Genomic DNA, 8,231 nt, shown 5'->3' with positions numbered 1-8,231 from the left:
AGGTAGGTAGGTAGGTAGGTAGGTAGGTAGGTAGGTAGGTAGGTAGGTAGGTAGGTAGGTAGATAGATAGATAGATAGATAGATAGATAGATAGATAGATAGATAGATAGATAGATAGATAACGATATCAACAGCACTTAGACTTATATACTGCTTCACAGTGCTTTACATCCTACTCTAAGCAGTTTTCTGTCAGCCTCTTGCCCCACAATCGGGCTCCTCATTTTCTTTCTATCATCTATCGTCTATCTATCTATCTATCTATCTATCTATCTATCTATCTATCTATCTATCTATCTATCTATCTATCTATCTATCTATCTCAGTGTTTCTCAACCTTGGCAACTTGAAGATGTCTGGACTTCAACTCCCAGAATTCCCCAGCCAGCGAATTCTGGGAGTTGAAGTCCAGACATCTTCAAGTTGCCAAGGTTGAGAAACACTGATCGATCTATCTATCTATATATCATCTATCACCTATCCTATCATCTATCTACAGTATCTAGAATTCTAGATCTATCATCTGTCTATTTCTCCAACTATGAAATCCATTACTTTTCTCTATATGTTTCTGTCTGTCTGTCTGTCTATCTATATCTCTATCATCTATCGTCTATCCTATCAACTATCTACAGTATCTATAAGAGCCAAGGTGGCGCAGTGGTTAAATGCAGCACTGCAGGCTACTGCTAGATCAGCAGTTCAGCGGTTCAAATCTCACCGGCTCAGGGTTGACTCAGCCTTCCATCCTTCCGAGGTGAGTAAAATGAGGACCCAGATTGTTGGGGGCAATATGCTGACTCCCTATAAACCGCTTAGAGAGGCCTGAAAGGCCTATGAAGCGGTATATAAGTCTACTGCTATTGCTATTGCTATATACCCTCTGTCTATATCTCCATCTATGTAATCCATCACTTTTCTCTATATGTTTCTGTCTGTCTATAATCTATCACCTATCATCTATCTACAGTATATATAACATCTGTATCCATCTAACTCTCCTTCTATGTAATCTTTCACTTTTGTCCATATCTTCTGTCTCTCTCTCACACACACACATCTATCCCCTATCTACAGTACCTCTAGCATTATATCTATTTCTCCATCTATTTAATCCGTCACTTTTCTCTGTCTATATATGTTTCTGCCCAATTGTGGGCCAAGAGGCTGACTCAGAAAACTGCTTAAGAGTAGGATGTAAAGCACTGTGAAGCAGTATATGTCTAAGTGCTGTTGATATTGTTCTCTATCATCTATCTATCTACCCCCCACCTCTCTCTCTCACTCACTTTATTCCTCTCCTCAGTCCAGTCCTGGCTCTTGATGCAACCTGTAAGGTCAACATTAAATCTTCCTACATTGGAGAAACCAGGAAGCTTGAGTGTATGGGAAAAGGCACCCGGGAGAACTGGAGAAATCATTTCCGCGTTTTCCCCGTTGCTGTCTCTGCAAATCTTGTGCCTCTCGCTTTGCTCTTACTTTCTTGGATTGCAAATGAGCAGACCTTCCTTGAAACAAAAATAAGACACAGCAGCTAATTTTGTCAACACAATTATGTGCAACTCGCAGCCCCGCAATGTGGCAGGCCCCAAATATATTTTCATTATTTATCGCTGAGAATCACACCTTTCTGCTTCAGCTGTTCTCTCTCTCTCAGCCCAACACCCTCCAAACATGGCAGGAATTGGCAGAATAGAATAGGAATCCTTCATTTGGCCAAGTGTGGTTTAGACACATAAGGAATTTGTCTCTGGTATAGATAGCACTGATGTGCTTGCAAAACAACAGATGATGATGATGATGATGATGATGATGATGATGATGATGATGATGATGATGATGATGATAGCCATTGAAACTATGTGATTATGGATGAAAACTTTAAGACATCTAAATTCAAGATACACAAGAACAAGATATATATTTTCTTCAGTGTTGCTTTAGTGAGTGAGATGCAGATAAATTTAAGCAATAAAATAAAAATAAGAAGATAGAAACACAAAAAGATGTTTGTGTATATATGTTGCAATTGTGTGTGTGCATTGAGAGACAAATAACATGGGTTTTATTATTTGTTAACTAACATAGTTACTTGGTATTTTAATCTGGTTTATATTCTTTCTTTTAAAGTGATGTTCAAGAGTTATTAGTTTTTAAGTTTACTAAACTGATAAAAAGCTGGAGACTAGTTCCAGATAAGAAAACTTGGTTAGTACAAATTACAGCCTCTTGTCCCACAATCTGGGTCCTCATTTTGTATCTATCTATCTATCTATCATCTATCTCTCTCTCTCTCTCTCTCTCTCTCTCTCTCTCTCTCTCTCTCTCTCTCTCTCTCTCTCTCTCTCTCTCTCTCTCTCTCTATCTCTATCTATCTATCTATCTATCTATCTATCTATCTATCTATCTATCTATCTATCTATCTATCTATCTATCTCCTGTCCCTTTCTTCTCTCTCTCACTCCCATCTATCATCTATCTACAGTATCTAGAATTAGATCTATCCTCTTATATCAATTTGATGATGATGATGATGCCATTGAAACTATGTGATTATGGATGAAACATGTAACAGTGATGCCCACTGTCATTATAAAAACATTATAAAAACACAAACAAAGGCAGAATATAAGGAAAAACAACTGGATGACAGATTAAATAGATGGCTTTCTGTTGTGGCCCGGCGGGAGCCGTTGGAGCTGCCACCAGACTCCGACAGCGAGGGGCCCTATGTGTCGGCTCTGGAGGATGTGGAGGACCCTGGACAGGGTTCCGACTCCGAGCAGGGCTACGGTTAAGTTCACATTTTAAAAAATTATTCTCCCTCCCCCATCACCCCCATTTTAGTGTTGTAAGCTGCCCTGAGATAGCCCCCATGGTGAGAAAGGTTGCAAATACATTGGAGTCAGCTGGGTGACTTTGGAAAATCACTAGGAGTCAGTGAACGTCTGTGAGATTCTCCGTCATCCAGGTCAAGGTTGTCTCAAAGGTGCTTTTTTTTTCAAGAGGTAACTGGACTTTCTGGTTTTTCTTTGAAGATGTTTTGCTTCTCATCCAAGAAGCTTCTTCAGTTCTGACTGGATGGTGGGGAAGGGAAGGGTTTATATTCCTTGCAGACAGCTGGTCATTTGCATCCTTTTAAGAGGGTCGTTGAGGCCACTTGGAGGTTTCTCTCTGTCCTCAGGGTCACCTGAGTGGTGCAAATGGTTCCTGCATTCTGCAATTTTTTTCCTCTGGGGAATCCATTCCTGCTCCCACCCCATTCCAAGGACCACCTTCATCCCAAATTGCACAGGTAAACATCTGTAGAGATTCTCTGTCATCCAGGTCAAGATTGTCCCAAAGGGGCTTTTTTTCCCCCAAGAGGCAACTGGACTTCCTTGTTTTTTTCTTTGAAGACATTTCACTTCTCATCCAAGAAGCTTCTTCAGCTCTGATTGGATGGTGGGGAACGGAAGGATTTAAACTCCTTGCAGACAGCTGATCTTTTGCATCCTTTTAGAGGGTCGTTGAGGCCACTCGGAGGTTTATCTGTGTCCTCAGAGTCAACGGAGTGGTGCAAATGGTTCCTGTGATCTGCAATTTTTCCCTTTGGAAATCTGTTCTACCCCCACACCATTCCAAGGGTCTTCATCCCCAATTGCATAGCTTAAAGTCTGTTGAGTTCTGACTGGATGGTCAGGAATGGAAGGATTTATACTCCTTGCAGATAGCTGGTCATTTGCCCTTTTTAAAGGGAGTCATTGAGGCCACTTGGAGGTTTCTCTGTGTCCTCAGGGTCCACCTGAGCGGTTCAAATGGGTGTGGAGCCTTTTTAGAACCGTTGGAAGAACTATGTAGCAGAGCTGTATTTTCTGCAGGTTTCCACTCTGTGTCCTTTCACTCAATTGTGGCTCAATTGAGCCAAGGTGGCGCAGTGGTTAAATGCAGCACTGCAGGCTACTTCAGCTGACTGCAGTTTGGCTGTTCAAATCCCACCAGGCTCAAGGTTGACTCATCCTTCCGAGGTGGGTAAAATGAGGACCCGGATTGTTGTTGGGGGCAATATGCTGACTCTGTAAACCGCTTAGAGAGGGCTGAAAGCCCTATGAAGCGGTATATAAGTCTAACTATTGCTATTGCTAATTGTGGTCATTAAGTGGAGGACTATGGCGACAAGAAGCTGCAGCTCATGAAACCTTTTTGCATTTTAATAGAATTTATTATGATAAAATGTATTGGGGGGGGAAAGTACTACCAAATTCCTTGTGATTTTTGGGGGGCTGGTTTCATTTTTGGAGAGGGAAAAAAAGAGATATATAAAAATGCTAACATGGAGCCGACAGAGGGCGCTCCAACCTTTCTCTGGGCAGCCGGCCAGACTGAGCAAGCGCGTTGACTGCATTAGAGCAACGACTCCGCCCCATCCGCTTTACGTTATTCGCCTGCGCATTGCCTTCGAGCCGCGCATGCGTCCGGCCGGCTCGAAAGGCGCGGTTGTGGCACATGCGCACTATTTCTTCACCCGGCCGGTCAGAACGAGTCAGCACTCGCGGGGGGAAACTGCTGCTTAGTGCGCGGTGCTGCTTAGTGCGCGGTGGGGAAAAAGTCAAGCTGTAACCGCCGAAGCCACTGACCCCATTCGGTGGCTCGTTCTAGCGGTTCGGAACCGGCCGGTTCCCCTCAGAGGTAGCCGGCAAACGAGACCGGTAAAGAGAAGCGGAGCCGGAGGCGGGGCCTCTTCGTCATTATTCAAGGTAAGGGCGGAGATTGGGAGTGATTGACACGGACGCCGGCCAATGAAAGTCGCCGTGCGGTGCGCCCTCCCCTTTTAGCCTCCGCTCGCTCTGATTGGCTCGGCGCGGAGAGAGCTGGGCGTGGTTTTTCCCAATTTGAATATTTGAGAAATGAATGGAGAGAAGGGGAGGGGGGAGGTAGTGTGGTGGGGGGGGCAGCTTTTCCAGGATGGGGCGCTTTGGGGGTGGGGTCTTGGGCACCCTGTCCCATGATTCCCAGCAGGCTGTTACTTATGGGAGTTGTAGTTCAACGTGTCTAGAGGTTATGGACAAAAAGGGCGGGGGGGGGGGGCGGGGAAACAAGGGAAGCCCCCTGGGGGGCTGATCAAACCCACCCACCCACCCATAAGGTGTCTTGCTGGAATCAGCTTTGGCAAGCCATGATTGCTGAGATCTTGGTTCCTAAATCTGGATATTGGCTGGGGGGGGGGATTTTGTAGAAAAGACCCCACCCCAAATGCCCCATTAAGGAAATGCTCTCTTGGCCCTTTCAGGTGGGGGGGAGGGAACCCAGTCTGGATGGGCGCTGAACAGGGTGGGGGACTGAGAAGGTAACAGGGAGTGGCTGGCTGGGATTGGGAAGCGGAAATACAGGTAGTCTCGACTTAGTGACCGTTTCATTTAGTGACCGATTCAACGTTACAGCGGCACTGGAAGATGTGACTTACGACCGTTTTTCAGACCCACGACCTTTGCAGCCTCTCCCAGGGTCGCGTGGTCAAAATTCAGACGATTGGCCACTGGTTCATACTTATGACGGTGGCATCGTCCAAGGTCATGTGATCCCCTTTTGCGACCTTCTGGCAAGCAGAGTCAACGGGGAAGCAGATTCACTTGAGCTGCCTTACCAACTGCACTGATTCGCTTAACGACAGAAGCGAGAAAGGTCGTAGAATGGGGCAACGTTCACTCAAGAAATGTTTCACTTAACAACATAATAAATGTTGGGCTCAGTTGGGGTTATAAATCAAGGTCTACCTGCAATCTTGTTTATTATGGCCTGGGAGAATAAGGCAAATTAAATTTTATTTTATTTAATTTAAAACTTTTATATGCCGCCCAAACCCAAAGGACTCCGGGCAGCTTACAGCAGAATATAAAAAAACATAAAACAGTACAATTTAAAACAACGATCATCCATCATAAATTCATTCTAGTCGGGGCCGGACCTCAACATTGAGGTCAACAGCCCCAGGCCTGCCGGAACAGCCAAGTTTTTACGGCTTTCCTGAAGGCCATGAGAGTGGGTATGGTCTGGATTTCCGGGGGGAGCTGGTTCCCAAAGAGTCGGAGCAGCCACCGAGAAGGCTCTCCTCCGAGGGCCCGCCAGCCGACATTGTATGGCCGACGGCACCCGAAGGAGGCCCAATCTATGGGATCTTACTGGTCGCTGGGAGGTATGCGTCAGCAGGCGGTTTCGAAGGTAGCAGTAGCAATAGCAGTAGACTTATATACCACTTTATAGGGCTTCCAGCCCTCTCTAAGCGGTTTACAGAGTCAGCATATCGCCCCAACAACAATCCGGGTCCTCATTTTACCCACCTCGGAAGGATGGAAGGCTGAGTCAACCCTGAGCCGGTGAGATTTGAACAGCCGAACTGCAGAACTGCAGTCAGCTGAAGTAGCCTGCAGTGCTGCATTTAACCACTGCGCCACCTCGGCTGGCCCTAAGCCATGTAGGGCTTTAAAGGTGATAACCAACACCTTGAATTGAGTCCGGAGACCAATAGGCAGCCAGTGCAGCTCACGGAGGATAGGTGTAACGTGGGTGTACCTAGACACACCCATTATCACCCGCGCGGCCGCATTCTGAACTAGCTGCAGTCTCCGACCGCTCTTCAAGGGTAGCCCCACGTAGAGCGCGTTACAATAATCCAGCCTCGAGGTGACAAGGCGTGAGTGACCGTTAGAAGCGCAATTTAACAGCAAATGATTTAAAACCTCATAATGGAAGAGGATATCTGTAGCTCAGGGTTTGAACTGTGGGGTCCTCCTTGGTGCTCTCTGAACTTGGTGGTTTTCTTGCAGGCGGTTCATGACCCAACTAGGTAACATCATCAAGGTAGGTAGGTAGGTAGGTAGGTAGGTAGGTAGGTAGTGTAGGTAGGTAGGTAGGTAGGAAGGAAGGAAGGAAGGAAGGAAGAAAGGTAGGAAGGAAGGAAGGAAGGAAGACTGTGGGTCCTTGGTGCTCTCTGAACTTGGTGGTTTTCTTGCAGGCGGTTCATGACCCAACTAGGTAACATCATCAAGGAAGGAAGGAAGGAAGGAAAGAAGGAAGGAAGACTGTGGGGTCCTTGGTGCTCTCTGAGCTTGGTGGTTTCTTGCAGACGTTTCATGACCCAACTAGGTAACATCATCAAGGAAGGAAGGAAGGAAGGAAGGAAGGAAGGAAGGAAAGAAGGAAGGAAGACTGTGGGGTCCTTGGTGCTCTCTGAACTTGGTGGTTTTCTTGCAGGCGGTTCATGACCCAACTAGGTAACATCATCAAGGAAGGAAGGTAGGTAGGTAGGTAGGTAGGTAGGAAGGAAGGAAGGAAGGAAGGAAGGAAGGAAGGAAGGTAGGAAGGAAGGAAGGAAGGAAGGAAGACTGTGGGGTCCTTGGTGCTCTCTGAACTTGGTGGTTTTCTTGCAGGCGGTTCATGACCCAACTAGGTAACATCATCAAGGAAGGAAGGAAGGTAGGTAGGTAGGTAGGAAGGAAGGGAAGGAAGGAAGGAAGGAAGGAAGAAGGAAGGAAGGAAGGAAGACTGTGGGGTCCTTGGTGCTCTCTGAACTTGGTGGTTTTCTTGCAGGCGGTTTCATGACCCAACTAGGTAACATCATCAAAGGAAGGAAGGAGGTAGGAAGGAAGGAAGGAAGGAAGGAAGGAAGGAAGGAAGGAAGGAAGGAAGGAAGGAAGGAAGGAAGACTGTGGGGTCTTGGTGCTCTCTGAGCTTGGTGGTTTTCTTGCAGACGTTTCATGACCCAACTAGGTAACATCATCAAGGAAGGAAGGAAGGAAGGAAGGAAGGAAGGAAGGAAGGAAGGAAGGAAGGAAGGAAGGAAGGAAGGAAGGAAGGGAAGGAAGGAAGAAGACTGTGGGGTCCTTGGTGCTCTCTGAGCTTGGTGGTTTTTCTTGCAGACGTTTCATGACCCAACTAGGTAACATCATCAAGGAAGGAAGGAAGGAAGGTAGGTAGGTAGGTAGGTAGGTAGGTAGGTAGGTAGGAAGGAAGGAAGGAAGGAAGGAAGGAAGGAAGGAAGGAAGGAAGGAAGGAAGGAAGGAAGGAAGGAAGGAAGGAAGGAAGGAAGGAAGGAAGGAAGGAAGGAAGGAAGGAAGGAAGGAAGACTGTGGGGTCCTTGGTGCTCTCTGAACTTGGTGGTTTTCTTGCAGGCGGTTCATGACCCAACTAGGTAACATCATCAAGGAAGGAAGGAAGGTAGGTAGGTAGGTAGGTAGGAAGAGGAAGGAAGGAAG

The 8,231-nt window shown here is 46.5% G+C and overlaps 2 protein-coding genes across 2 annotated transcripts in view; one reads left to right on the top strand and one right to left on the bottom strand.

Annotated features, from left to right (window-relative positions):
* Positions 1-8,231, bottom strand: part of TPX2 (TPX2 microtubule nucleation factor) — a 60,609-nt gene that overhangs the window by 46,752 nt on the left and 5,626 nt on the right. The window lies entirely within an intron of this gene.
* Positions 4,600-8,231, top strand: part of BCL2L1 (BCL2 like 1) — a 13,709-nt gene continuing 10,077 nt past the window's right edge. Inside the window, exon 1 of the mRNA XM_014063465.2 lies at positions 4,600-4,736. The gene's annotated coding sequence lies outside the window, so the exon portion shown is untranslated. The remainder of the gene's footprint in view (positions 4,737-8,231) is intronic.

The sequence above is a fragment of the Thamnophis sirtalis genome, unplaced genomic scaffold (assembly GCF_051295495.1).
Source record: "Thamnophis sirtalis isolate CommonGarterSnake01/CBP01778 unplaced genomic scaffold, rThaSir2_p1.2 scaffold_7, whole genome shotgun sequence".
Classification (NCBI taxonomy): Eukaryota; Metazoa; Chordata; class Lepidosauria; order Squamata; family Natricidae; genus Thamnophis; species Thamnophis sirtalis.
Note: the sequence above shows the minus strand (reverse complement) of the source record. Positions and strands in the feature narration are given on the sequence as shown.